Below are 14,816 nucleotides of genomic sequence, written 5' to 3'. Positions count from 1 at the left end.
AATTACTGTCCAAGGCAATTAAACAAAGCATTACAGGAAGAGAAATATAATCTTTACTTTTTTTTTCTTTTTCAGAACCACACAAGAAAGAAAAAGCAATGGAATCTGGTGAATATTCTCTCCTTTTTATCTTACCTTTTAACTGTCCTAATGTTTTAAATTAAATCACGTCAAAAGGCAATATTTAATTTTTTGTTTGTTTTTACAGCCAAAACAGCAAAGAAAGAAGTAAAAGTACATGGTAAGACCTGTGGAATATTGTAAGTTTTAGAGTCTCATTTATCTGGTTTGATTTTCAGTTGAGACAGGATTTTATCCTTCAGTAGAAGGATAAAAAAAGTAATACCATAGATAAAGATTCGCTGCTTTAATAAAAGTAACTTAAGCAACTGAATTGCTGTGGAGCAGACATTCAACCATTTGGTCTTCTGGAACTGAGATCTGATCAAATGCTGTTGAGGAGCACAAGAGGTTGATAATTCTTAATTTCAGTTTTTAAAGGGTTTGTCCTTTCAAGGAAGGGGGCTTGCTTAAAAGTTACGGTAAATGGATGGAGAAACAAAAATAAAATAGAAGATTCAGAGTGTAAAAGGGAGGAAAAAAGTAGATTGTTTAATATGTTTTTATTCCAAACACCCATGCATTTTGTTGGTTTATTTTAGAGCAGCTAGATGATCTTATTTCTGACTGGAATCCACTTCTCAAGTTTATCCAAATCTGGGATATCATAAAGATTTTCAACTCCTTTTACAGCTAAGCTTGATGACTCATTCATCAGATGACTCCATTTTCTCAGACAGAAATTCTGAGCAAGAAATACCTACAATAGACAGCCAATTTATAGAAAAATGAATCTGTTCTTTTCTAAAGCATAAAAACCTACCACAGTGCATCAGAATGAAGGTATGAATAACGAAGAAAGAGAAATGTGGTAGTTCAATTAATTTGGATTTAGTTAATGTAATTATGAAGAATAATAAATTATCTGAAAAAAGCATATTTTCGAGGAAGATTTGCATAACTGGATCCTCCTCTGTATCCATACTAGAAGTTTTCAATAAAATAAAAAAAAAAGGACAAAAAAATCCTTATCTTCTGCTAAATTACTAAAGGTGTCAAAAGATTCCTATCTTATACCCTCCACCTCTGTTTAATATGTGCTCATTCTGAAACCCATATTGTTCCTTTTCTCATTCACATTATTAAAAATAGTGGAGCTGTTGAAGCTCCATATATAACTTATATACTGACCTTGTTTTCCACTGCTCTTAATCTGCAGGTTAATTAGTCATCTACCACAAGACTATCCAAACAAGCAATGTATGTGTGTCACTTTCTTTCTACATAAAAAAATGAACTCCTACTTCTGTGTAGATAGCATAGGTAGCATATTGACCAAGAGAAAAGATGTTAGGATCAGTCTTAATTCCTTTATTCATTCACAAAATTAGTGTCTGAGAATTTTCTTTTGTTTTATAGCATCTGTGGAAAATCCGAAGTTAAAAGGTGGGTAACTGTGTTTGTTTTTAAAATAGAAATGGAAGAAGATTGTTGTTAATTTTACTGTTAATGAAAAAAGCTTCTTGTGAAAAGAAGTTGTTAACAGGTGTGACATTTAAAACAAACAACCTTTTAAATTATAATGGCTTCTTCCTTGCAGCATCTCAAAGCAGGTGCCTTTTCCTAGAGTTATTCACAGACTAACTGTCAATCTCCAACTATATCAAATTCAATTTCTAATCCTAACTCAAACCATCAGGCTTTTGTGAAAGGCAGAAAGGAGAAATAACCAGTCTTCTATAGAGACATGACACAAAGAGTAGTATTTCTGTTTCTGTCAGTCCTACTGCAACACAAACCCAGTGACAGAAGTGTTGTTTTCTTTAAGGAATGAAGGGAGTTTTACAGGGAGGTTCAGTGAAACAGATTTTACCTTCCTTTTACACATGAACTGTTGATGACAGAAGGGGGGAGGTGTGAGAGCATCAGTGCTTGCTTCAGAGGTTGCTCCTTTCCACAATGCACAGGGAACTGGGACTGGTGAGAAACATTAAGGACATAAGTTTAAGTTGAGCAAATATTGAGTTTTTGACATCAGTGTCTGACTTTTTGCATATGTACAATGCAAAATACTAGTTCCAAATTGCCTTCATTAACATAAAAGATTTCAGCTGTAACCTAAACACAAATGGAAAATGGAATGCCAAGTTACAAGCACCTTTCACTCTCAGTCCATGTTTATTCATATCAATGACCACCGTACTTTATAAACTATCTCTTTCAAACAAATGGAACTGCATGTATCAACTGCTTAGCCTTGTAGACTGTGATCTCTGAGCTGTTCACCACAAGTGGGGAAATGTCCCGGTTTAATACCCTGCTATCATTCAAGCATCATCTTTTACTTTAGAGTTCACCTCCGAAACCTCTTTCATGTTAACCAGTAAATACTGACACAAATAGTCAGGTTGCATTGCAAGAGGGTGCTCTTCTGGAGCATGAGGATGGGTTGCAGAATCACAACTGTGGAGATTAATGTAAGGAAATCAAAGTTGATACATTATTCCCTTTATTGGATGTTGTTATAAGTTCCCTGCTTCATGGCTAAATTCATAATGTTGTCATTGCTCTGCAGCTAATTGTATTGAGCAAAACAGGAACCAGAGTAATTTAAGCATTTGTTCTCTTTATACTCCCACCAGACAAAACACAGAAACTAAAGGGAAAAAAATGTGGTATTAAGCTTTTGCATTTTTAGCAAATTCTAGAAAGCCAAAGCTGAATATAAAAGTAGTCTTGCCACTATGTGTGACTGAATAAAGATTGAAAAAAGGTGAATAGCTTTTTAATTGCTTGAAGCCTCTGAATAAATTTTTTGAGACATTATTTCTTCTGTAATGCTGCAGTATGCAGGAGTCATCAACATTTCAATATCTGTGAACCATTTCTGTCAAGCCTGTGACCACCACAGTCTGAAAAGAAGTGAAGCAATTATTTCTTGCAAAATTAAGTCCCTTTCAGTGAACTTGAAGTTCTCTTTGGCTGCTTTTGGGATATGTTGTCACATACCTTTTGAAATTGTTATCCCAATGATGGTATTTACCCTTTTATTAAATGCTACTTTATTTAGGTCACTTGTAAAGTTTACAAACAGAATTAGCAGGGGTTTTCAAACTACAGAGCTTTTAACTGTATGCTTTATTGCTGTGAGTAGCCTCATTTTTTTCATATTTCATATTTATTTAGATAAGAAGCAAATATTTGCATATTTGGAAATATTTGCTGGTCTTCATCATGCCACCAGCATTTTGAAGGATGGAAGTGAACTCTTCCTTATGAGCTCCTGAATTAAGGGGCATTTGAAAAAAAACTTTTAGGAACTTCACAGTTAATCAAGGATAAGTAGAAATTTTTGGTTTCACTTATATAATAAGAGTAATTCTCCTATTTCTGTTGTCAAAAGAACCGTCTCACAGCTGAAAGTGTTGGTCTCAACTATCTTAGTTTTACCATAGGATGAACCTAATGTTGAACCTGAAATTATTCTCCAGTGTCTGAGTAAATAACAACTTTGTTTTAATCTTCATTAAATAGAAATAACTGATTTTATCTCTGGAGTGATTGTTGATTTCTTAAAAATTATTTGTTAACAAGTAATCTAAATTTAACTTTATATTGCTAATTTTGAAACTCAAACATAGTCTATACTCCAGGGGAAAAATTGTATTTATAAAAAAATGTTACAGCTGTTTCTTTTACCACTTAGTAATAATCAGAAAGGAATGCTGTTATTTTCTTCTATATTTCTTGTGATGCAGATAAATTCTAGTATTGCTTATTTGCTATAACTTTCACTAAATCTAATCAAGATCATTTCTTTTTAATCCATATTTATTTGTTCTTCTTTGATATTTATTTGCTTTTTTCTTATTTTTTTGCTATTAATCCTTTTAGATGTAGCAGCTCTCTAGGCACAAAGTGTTTTTCAATATTCAGTAGATGGTGACAAATTTTAAATTTTTAAATACATTTTTGGAATGCACACAGTCCTGTGCTGAAAACAACCAAGGCTTTTAAAGAAATTCTCTTCTTTGATAATTAAAAAAAAGAATCTCCTGACACAGAAGGAGGTAATTCCCATTAACTTGTATTTTTGAAGAAGTATCAAACTCATATGGAGTTTTCTTTCATTTTCTCACAAGCCACTACAGCATGAATTTTTTTCATTTCTCCATGTAACAGGAACAGTTCCTAAACCATAATATACATTTCTTAAGTTAATGACCTCTTGAATTAGTGAGATCACGATAAGGAGCCTCTGACCTCAGGGTTCAGTGAGTGAAGTGTTTGTTATTTCCAGTCAGAGTGATTTCTTTCAGCCTTCCTTCACACTGAGCAAATATCTCAAAGTATCTTTAAAATCAGTGACATTTTGGTATGCATATTTCTGCTGTGGATGCTAGTTATGCAACTTGACTCTTTTGGGATAAAAATATTCTGGTGAATTTGATTGTAGCCTACAACTATTGAGAGTGCAGAAATATTTGACTGATGAATTGCTCTCCTGGACACTTTCAGCATAAAACAGTATCTGCTGAGTTGTCTCTCATTTGATTTCTAAGAGCTTATGATGGAATCAGAGAAACAATTACCAAATGAATTACCCATTTGATCTACATTATGCCAAGTTGTCAAGAATTTTGCTGAGAAATAGCAAAAATATAAACAGGTTTTTCACTCCATTTACTTAATCTATTTTTTGAAAACATATCTTACTGAAAACATGGATCTCTGGTAAATTTCTAGTTTTACCTTCATACGCATTTATTTTATTTCGTATTGTTTCAGGCAGGGGTTTTTTGTGGTTTTTGGTTTGATTTTATTGGGAGAGGGTTGAATTTCTTTTTTTTTTTAATGCTTGATATTCTGCTGAGGAGAATATGATACCTTATAACATCTTCATTTTACTTAAGACATATGGCTAAAGGATCAACTTTTCAAATAGGGAACACCTGCAACAGGACCATTTTTTACCAAGAGATCATCTTTCAGGCTACCATTCAGAAGTGGTATGAACTTTGAAATTGCCCAGTGGAAGGGATGACATCTTAAGCTATTTAGAAAACTTGTTACTGTTCTGATAGAAACAGAGTTGGAGTCTTATTTTAAACACCGAATATGTGTGCAGGCTTTCTATTTATGTATGTCAAAGTGACAACTATTACCTTGATGATAAAAGACCTCTCAGCATTACCAAAGCAGCTCACACCTCCCTTGTTTAAAAGCAAAGAGAATAATGGAATGTCCTCTTTGTCCTTCCAGATATTGCTCTGCCATGTCCAGGTGATGCTACTTGGCAATTCCCAAAAGTTACTCAAGCTCTGTTCTGTCTCAGCAAGTTCCTCTTTACTAACACTCACTCATAGAAGTGAGTGCACTGATACACAGAATACTATAGTACAATAGTACTAGTTATAGTAGACTCAACATTTCTCAAGGATGGCTGGTTCCTTCATCATAACCATACTCATGGTCTATCCCCATCACACAACTTTGATGACTAAATACCTGATTTTCTCAGAGAGCTGTATAGCTCTTCTAGCCTGCAGTTCAATAGTCAGAAAATGCTTTTACTCCATTACTATTCTGGTTTTAGAAACTTTACAAGCCAAAACTGCTTTCCTTTTAACTAAAAAGCACAAACATGTTTTGGAGAAACAAAGTTCTCAATAACTCATTTTACTCTTGTCATAGGTGCTTTCACAGCTTTAGATGCTAAAATGTGTTTTGGAATACAAATGGGACAGGTTTCTGGTGGCACTTTTTATATATTTCTCTCCATATTAAAATAAGGCTTTTCTTCAAGATGTTGACCACTTCAGTAGGATTTTTAGAAGCACTGTGATATCAATTTGCTCAGTGGCAGGGTTCAGTGCTCAGACTCACCTAGTCCATTGTTAATACAAGTAGCACTGCTGATTTGGGCCTAAGTAACATGGTTGTTAATAGCAGAGATATACAATACATATTAAGGGACTTTGCTCCTCTTCAGCTTTCTATGTGTCCATGAACACCAATACAAAATTAGGTACTTGGATAGAAATGGAATACTCTTCTTTTTTTTTTTGAAGATTGAGTCAGACATCTTTTCAACCTAGACTTGATTTTCAGGGTAACTGAGGTGCAGAAGTGCAATATTTCACTGTTTATATGAAGCTTGCTTACAAACACACGTACACCTCACAGCATCCTGCGATAAACAAGAGCAAGTGGCAAGGGAGTGATTGATATCTGTGAGTTGGTCCCTCCCACTCAACGTGAAGCAGTTCATCTGTCCATACTTGACATTTCACTGAGTCTCAGGATTCAGGGAATCTGGGAACAGATCATTCTTTTGGCCTCCAGCCCACCAGAAGACATTGCAGACAGGCCATAATTTACTACCTAAGCTGATCTTCTTGAGCCATCATGCCCAGCAACTTCAGAATGCTTCCCTGCTACCTGGACTGCAAGCCTGACCCCAGAGGTACCACCAGGACATCCCTTCAAAAGTAGTGAGCACATGTGGAGGCTCTTCACAGGTCCTTTGAATTCCCTGACTTTCCCAGCATAAATAATGGTAACAAAACATGATCCTCAGAATTTACCTTATCTCTAGAAGGCAAACTCTTAATTTTCAACTGTGACTTGTTGCAAGAAACCATTTTGCTAAAAATATTTTTTTGCTTGACAGGTTGACATAAAAAGCTGAGAGGTTGTTATGTGCTAATACCTCTGAAGCTGTAAAGACATTTCTATACTTATCAGATGTAAATTAATTTTCTCTGTCCACTTTACATCCTACCACTTACGCTGATTTTCTATTCTTTGCAATACTTTAAAATAAGGCAATGACAGTGAAGCTTATTTTCTTAATGCCACATGTTTTTTTGTCTCAAGCACTCTAAGAGGATACATTTTTAAATTAAAACAAGGCTTTTCACTTAGCATAATAGTCATAAATTATGACTACAAAAGTTTGGTTCCACAAAAGTGAAGTGTTGGCAGTGCCATTTATAGCTAAACACATATATTCATAGGTATGCAAAACGTAACCCTGAATAATTCAATTAGAAAATATGTGGTTTGTCCTAAATATATAATCTTGTACATTGCCAAACCTGCAACGTAAATTGTCAGAAACTATAAAATATACCCATATTTCCTAAGAGAGTAAAGTCTGAAGGGATTCCTTCTTGCATCACCTCTTTTTAGATAATTTAATCCTTAGTTTGGATGAACAAATTATCTCTGTCCCTTGTCTCTCAAGCTGTGCAATTGAATTAGGAACTGCGCAAGGTGAAGCTTGGGAACGAGCAATTGGATATGTCCAGGCATCCTGACCTGTTACAACTGCTTCCCCTAGCATCAGTAAAGGTCTAGCAGCTCTACTGCACAAGTGGTCTGGTTCACGCGTCTCTCTTGTATGCAGAAATCTCAGTATTCATAAGGATAAAGTTAGGTGTCATAATGTACAGCCAATGTGTGGCCTGCTATCCTCACTGAGACTAACAACATGCTTAAAATTGAGAATACAGGGAAATATTTTTCTGTGTTAGGGATGCAGAGTGGAGGTTTCTGTTGGAGCAAACATAAAACCATGCTTGCTTGGGGAACCCTCACAAAGTAAAAACCTGCTTGCTTTTCTCCCTTCTCCATTACATGATATGTGCTGCAGTTCAGCATCTCTTTCACCTGACATCATAGAATCATAGAACGGTTTGGGTTGGAGGGGACCTTAAAGATCATCTAGTTACAATCTCCCTGGACTGGGCGGGGACACATTCCACTAGAATGTGTCTAGAATGTCTAGAATGTCTAGAAGAAAATGCTACTGTTTATATTCTGAAAGGAAAAAAAAAAATATTACCCTTTTTCAGGCAGGTAAAAGATACCTATTATGTATTCATATACTGGAGGGGGAAAATCTCATGATTGCATTTAAGAAGAGCTTTTTCTGATGTAGCAATGCTTCTGACTAAAATCTTACTTAAACCATATCTTTTATTTGCATCAGGACCTGAAAAGAAGGAAGTAAAAGCAACAAAGGCAACAGAGCAAGGTAAAAAAGAAAAGCATGTTGGCATTATCTTTCTTAAAAGACAATAGCACAGAAACAATAACCTCAGATTCAGAGAGCTGGATGACAGTAACCTTTAAATCCGTTGCTTTGAGAGAGTATTTTTCAGGGCTTTGCTGTGTTTATCAGAACAACAGGAAAATTCCATTATGAAACTGGCTTTGTCCCATTTCCACAAAACTGCAACCCCAATAAAATGCTTCAGTTGTCCACTTCAGCTTAAAGGTTCTGTGTTGCAACTTTGTGTCCCACCAATCCTGCAGGGGGCTTCCTGCCTCTGCAGCCTGGGCAGGGATCAGCCTTTGCTATTTAGTCTTAAAGTGTAAGTCACAATGAGGTAAAGGCGCAGAGGCCCCCTAAAGTCAGCTGAGTTGCCCTTCCTGTCCCAGACGAAACGTTAGCCCCATGAAAAGTCACAAAGGTCCACTTTAGAGAAACTCAAAAGCTTGTGAGACCTGACCTTCTAGAAGTTTTTCATGAAAAGCTTAGGATTGGTGTGGATGAGGCTCGAGTGGGAATGTCTGAGTGGGAACACCAGAGGAAAGCCTACAAGAACTTCATGTGCTGATGGCGTATAGTTCAGAGGGACACAAAGTCTACATACATTACCCCAAAACAACCAGAGCAGGAACACCAAGGGACCACCTATACCCAAAACAAAACTCAAGCCACTGAGTGATGATTCTGAATATAAAAAGAGAAGTATTGAAGCCTTAAACCATCGAGATAAATATGTGTCTTTTCCCATCATATACACTTAGATTTTTTATTATTATTACTTTCAGCATTATATCCTGCACACTTGCTTCTTGTATGCTTGTTAAAAGCAATCCTACTTTTTTAGTTTAGTATGGTAAGGAGCATGGTAAAAGACTGATGTAAAATACCCAAACCTTATCAACCCTGACTTCCTTAATGTGATACACATCTTTGTCTATTGTATTTTATTACTAACAAGCTACCAAGGTGATTTTTGTATTTACTTATGCTCAAATTGGCAGTTAAAGCCCTGATGATGAACTTGCCAGTAACCTTCAGAATAAGGTCTGAGACATACTGAGGTAGCTTTGGTCAGATGAGCTATTATCCCTTTCTTTTCTCCAGTTTCTCAGCTTGTTTTCTTCACCATTACTCAAGCCAGCAGAGATACCCTGCAGCAGCTGTCAGCACTTGGTAGTTGTCATGGAAAATGTTATAATTAGGTGGGCCTTGGCCTAGATTTCAGTCATTGTTAGTCTGAGTATCTCCACACTATTTTCCACACAAGTACTTACTCTACGGGCTGTCTACATTGCCTCCCCTCTGTTTGGCTATCTGATGCAACAATGAGGTGTGTGATTGCTGCAAGATTTATCCTTTCTACAATGTACCACCATTAGATGGGACTTTGTCTGCCAAATACTTTAACTGTGCCATAAAGAGCACAGACTGAGTAGTACAAACTTTAGTTTCACATGGTTGGCACGGAGCAGAGATTTCTAAACCACAGGTTGTGGTTTAGAATTCAAAAGGGGGGCAAATTCCCCAAGGAATTCAAAGGGGGGGCAAACTGTTTCCCATGACAGCAGTCAGCAGCAGCAGAACTATCTCCCCATGCCAGCAGCATCTAGTGTCTCCAAGTCAAAGGAATAAGAGCAATGTGTAATGTCTGTCACAATTATTTCTGCAGCTACTTTCGTGTACTAGCAGCTGCTCAGTTCCTCTGATGCACAGAAGTGAGCATAAACACTTTCAGGCAGCAATTGCCTCTGATTCTTACTTCTGCACCCTATATGTATGAAGCTACTGCCAATACATTGATCACTCAAAGACAAACAAGTCAAAAAAACATCCAGGACATTTTTTGAACATCAGCACGCACTAATCATGCTCCTCACAGAGTATTATTGTGCATCAGGATACATTTCAAAAAGTAGAGGGATTTAGACCTAGACAAAATTGGGATTTGTAATCTAAGAAAAACACTATAAAAAGACTTGCAGAAAAATCTGGAGTGTTGGCAGCTGGATTTGCTTAGCAATCAGAACACAGCTTCACTGTTTCAAGCATGAAGGTTTTAGTGATCTACCAATCTATTGCAAATCCCTACGTCTGGAAGTGGGCTGAAAGGTTGTAGCAACATTTTAGTTCATTGATCTTCTATTAGTTGTAAAGCAAAGTTGTATGTAATATTTTTAACTATTAAAAGGTGAGTAAGAAGGCACTTAACTTTAACTCTTTGTCCTATGTGTTTGAAAAATGACATGAGCAAATGTCAGACGGTTGCCAGGGAGTTACTGCCTGTTACTGAGAATTAATATTTAAAAGTCATGATGAAAAGGCAAAAATTCTTTTCTTGTGATATTCAGTAGTACTAAGAAAGGAGACTATTACCATTGGTTAAAGCACATCATATGACACTGGGGGTTTTCACACTCTTGTTTTGTGTATACAAGGCAGGAGATGGGAAACATGAACTTTATTCACATACACTGCCAAGCGACAGTGGAGTAGAAACCACTCTCAAATATATTTAAGCACTTAGGGTCAGCATGCACTTAAATACATTTTCATTAGCTGATTATATTAAAATTAATTTCCCATGTGAACATGCATTCTAACATTTTCTTTTTCTTTTCTCTCTTCATTTTTGTTTCCCTTCTCTTCTCTTTCCTCAGATAAACCAAAGATGAAACAAGGAAGTAAGCCATATTTTATGTATTGCTTCTCCCTATAACTGAAAAAGTGATTTCAGATCTATAAATAATAAAAAATAATAAAAAAATAATAATTCCTGGTGCTAGTCAGAATTGCAGATTATGATTGATTAGACAGACTAAAACTGATACAACATAGCTGATAATAGTAATAACGTATATGTTAAGAAATTCCTATCTGTTTATGCCCAGAAAGTTTCATCCCAATACTGTACATTTTTCCTGGACAAAAAGAAGGGACTTATGAAATACCAGTACACAAAAATATTTATAAATTTTATATTTATTACTTTACACAAAAAATTATTCTCTCCACACTTCCTATGCTCACTATAGGTGTCAGTCACGTATTCTGATTTCAATATGAGCTTACACTACAAATCAGCACAAGGCTTTTGACATGGGATTTGTGCTACATGTTGTCATTTTGTCAAGTTATACCAGACTTTCTAATAGACCTTGATGAGTTCAATCTTACAGAATTTACTAGGATTTATTTACGGTTTAAATTCCCATTTCCAGGTCAATCCTGTTTCATTTCTTCAAATTCTTCAGCAGCACATGTGTCACGTGCCACAATGTCTAAAAACACATATTTTTTTCTCCTGAAGATGACAACTACCTCTGAAGCACCTTTCCAAATGTTTCCTTGTTTGGGATCACGTGGGACTTCAAGCTTTGTCAGCAATGACTTAAGCTTTCAGTACAGTATTGTTTAATGTTCTCTTTATCAAAATGCCTCATTAAAGTAAAATCTTCCACAACAGTTTGAGTAACTATGTTCCTAATGATGGAGGTGCCCAGTAACTTTAAGTTCTTACAGGCAGGTTTCTGAAAGTAAAGGTTTTATATCATGATAGGTGGTTTATTTTGGCTGGAGGTTTTTCTTTCACTATCCTCTTTCTTTTTGTAGACACTATTGCACTGAACATGGAATCTCTTGGGAATTTTTCATGACTCATGAGCACAGAAGAACAAGTTTTTCAGTCTTCCCACTGAGTTTTCTTTCTGTTGGCACAGATTTCTGTCATTAACTTAATATTTTTAAAATGGCATTGATATTTTATTAAGACTTTTAGAGATACTGAGTTCCACTCTATACGATTCAAAGATATCTGCAGTAAATAGTTTATTTTCTCACTTCAAAAACAATTGACTGAATTGTACTGATGAGTACAAAACATGAAGGTCAAAGCAGGACAGCAGTATTTTCTGAAGCAGATGTCTGGGATGTAGTAAGGAATAGAAGAGACAACTTTTTTACAAGAAAATTACACTTTTGACCTTGTTTAACAAATTTCTTTCCCAAGTCTTCTACTTTAAAAATCATATTGTCTGGAAGTATTGAGTATTACCTATTTTGAAACAAAATGTAGAAGGAGAAAAATAATGAAACATTTATTTCTTGATGTCAGTTCCAGCACATTTTGTGGACTGAACTTTATGGATGGAAAAAGGTGAATTTGGTACAAATCTCTCAAGAACTCAATTTTTTACCATATCTTCCAATATACAGTTTTAGTCTCTCATATGATCTAGATGCTTCATTTTCTCTTATGGTTAAATCTTATAGTTATAGCCAGTTATGCCTTCTAACTGTCGCTTTATCAGTGTGACTACTTCTTTTACAGATCCTGGAAAAGAGAAAGAATTGAAATCTCCAGCAGCTACAAAAGATAAAGGTAACCTGGCAGAACAAATTTGTATACAGCTCTAAGATCTTGAAATGCACTGGACATTTTGTTTTTAGAGTATAGTTTAGTTAGGAATTCATGTACATAATATTATTTCATTAAATTTACTGTGAAACTTAACTGGCATTATCTGGATTAGAAGTGCAAAGAGAGTCCTGGTAACATCTGTATAAAAACTGACAAGTCCAAACTTAGAATTTAGGAAACTTGATAACATTTATTATAAGCTGCCAAGTGAAATAAGTTTTATGTGATTTTGTCTTTCATCAAACTTAATAAAAATTGTGGTTTCACTTTGTGAGCATGCTAAAACTTATGAAAATCAGTTTTGTTCTACACATTTAATTGGTATCTTGTGTCAGTTAGAAGCCATCAATTGTTCAATCAATCATTACCCCAGATGTATGAGATGTTAACCTTTTATCACTCTAGTTATTATTTTTACAGCACATGCTAAAGAAAAGGAAGAAAAGAATCCTATATTTTTAAAAGAAAAAGGTAAGACTACAGAATAGAATATAAACCTTGCTGAAAACCTCAAGAAAAGGAATTAAGGTGCTAATTTTAAAATAATCATTATCAATCTTTCCCACTACAAATCTCAACCAATCAAAATTTAATTGGTTAAAATATTCTACAGTATTTATGTCATGAAAAAAGCGGGAAGGAGAGAAAGACAGAATATGGTGAGCCAATTAACATTTGGAAGTCTCAAAATTAATTAAATAAATATCACAAAACCACTCTGGGTAATAGTTAAGAAACTTCAGAAAACCTTCCTTGTCTGAACAATGGCAGTTCTTTAATAGGAACCAGTTAACGAAGTCTCAACTGAATCCTTGCATAAATCTTTGGACATAGGAATAAAGTAAAGTTTATAAATATATGAGTAGGAAATGCGCTTTCTGGGCTCTGTGAAAACTATAGCTAAAAACCCAGAGCTTCATCCGGTCAACCATCTTCAACATGAGAGATGATCCAAATCTTTTTGTGCTATTTATTTTTGTCAAACATTTCCCATGTATTGGTTTTTGTAATTTGGACAGAATAGATGGTTAACTCAGTTAAATTTCCTTTCATCAATTGTTTTTCTGGGTGCTTTTTATTCATCTTATTTCTTTCCTCCTTATTACAAATAGCTTTATTTGAATGAAGTGAGTTATGGATAACTTATTTGACATGTTATTCAGGTACTTCAGAGTAAAAAGACCTACTGAATGAAGAGTTAGTTCAAGCAGTATTGAAAGATTAAAAATATGTAAAGCAAAGGAGGAATAATCTTATTGTTAGATGTATTTTCAAAATCTTAGAAGCTTTATTCATTCACTCCTTTATTCACAAATTTAAATTAAACTATAGCAATCTTCAAATCCTGTGGTGCATATATTGTTCTTCTATGTCTATTCTACTCCTAATGTACACACACCCCACGTACATGAGCTTAGTTATCTGGACCAGAACTGTATACTCAACCTCTCTGGGGTCCTGTGGCCCTCTCCATGGACTGCCTGTAATCTATGGCTGCCTGTAATGATAGCATTGTGCTGGAAAATTAGAAGAGAGACTTGAGTGACAGCTCTGCCCCATCTTTCCCTGCATGGAACACATATGCTCAACCTGATGCTCTTTTCAAAGGATTAAGGGGAGAGGGAGAGCAGAGAAAAAGAAAGAGAGAGAAGACCCAAAATTTTTTTCTCCCTGGCAAGAATTTCTTTAGATCCAATGAAAAAGGGGTTTGCCAGCCCTGAACAAGCTTCCTCAGTGTGTCCTTTGCTGAGTGCTCCCACAGCACTGCTTTTTATCTCCTGGGCTCATATATAATGTATCAGCAACCTCAATTATTAAGTTATTTACAGGTCCTTCTAACATGACAAAGGAGGTTAGACATTGTCCAACCAGCCTTCAGAAATGGGCAGGCAGGAATTTCTTTTAAATATCAAAGTGCAGGCCAAGTTATATCAAATTTCTTACATTTTGGGAAAATGAGACAAAAGTCTCTGTAAAAATTCCAACATGTTAATCAAAGTGTTACCAACCAGAGCTCCACACATTCATCTATGCCAAATGCATTACTGCTGCTGAGAACAAGATCTCGACCTGCTACTCAATGCTGAATACAGCCATAAATGCACCACAGGCTCCTGATACCCTGAAGTAGCACTGATGACCAGCCCACCTGAGCCTGTACCTCAGATCCTGAGAACACTTGCTCATGTAGTCATTGCTGTTTCCCATAATAGGCATCAAATCTTCACAGTTTTTTACCCGTGTCTGAAAATGAAGGTGCTGATTAGTGAGCTGTATAGT

General features: G+C 35.6%; 2 long non-coding RNA genes across 3 annotated transcripts in view; both read left to right on the top strand.

Moving 5' to 3' along the window:
* The window catches only part of LOC113942836, a 36,825-nt gene extending 36,717 nt beyond the window's left edge, over positions 1–108 (top strand). For both annotated transcript variants that reach the window (XR_003526076.1, XR_003526075.1), the window contains one exon: positions 76–108. This is a non-coding gene — a long non-coding RNA (uncharacterized LOC113942836). The remainder of the gene's footprint in view (positions 1–75) is intronic.
* Positions 109–207: 99 nt separating this feature from the next.
* LOC113943019 lies at positions 208–12,984 on the top strand. Its single transcript, XR_003526158.1, has 6 exons — positions 208–241; positions 1,480–1,506; positions 8,057–8,101; positions 10,777–10,800; positions 12,447–12,497; positions 12,957–12,984. It is a non-coding gene; the product is annotated as an uncharacterized LOC113943019 (long non-coding RNA).
* The last annotated feature ends 1,832 nt before the right edge of the window (positions 12,985–14,816 follow it).

This window comes from Corapipo altera, unplaced genomic scaffold (genome assembly GCF_003945725.1).
Source record: "Corapipo altera isolate COAL_440 unplaced genomic scaffold, ASM394572v1 2b, whole genome shotgun sequence".
Classification (NCBI taxonomy): domain Eukaryota; kingdom Metazoa; phylum Chordata; class Aves; order Passeriformes; family Pipridae; genus Corapipo; species Corapipo altera.
The sequence above is the reverse complement of the archived record's forward strand: the minus strand, read 5'-3'. Positions and strand labels throughout refer to the sequence as shown.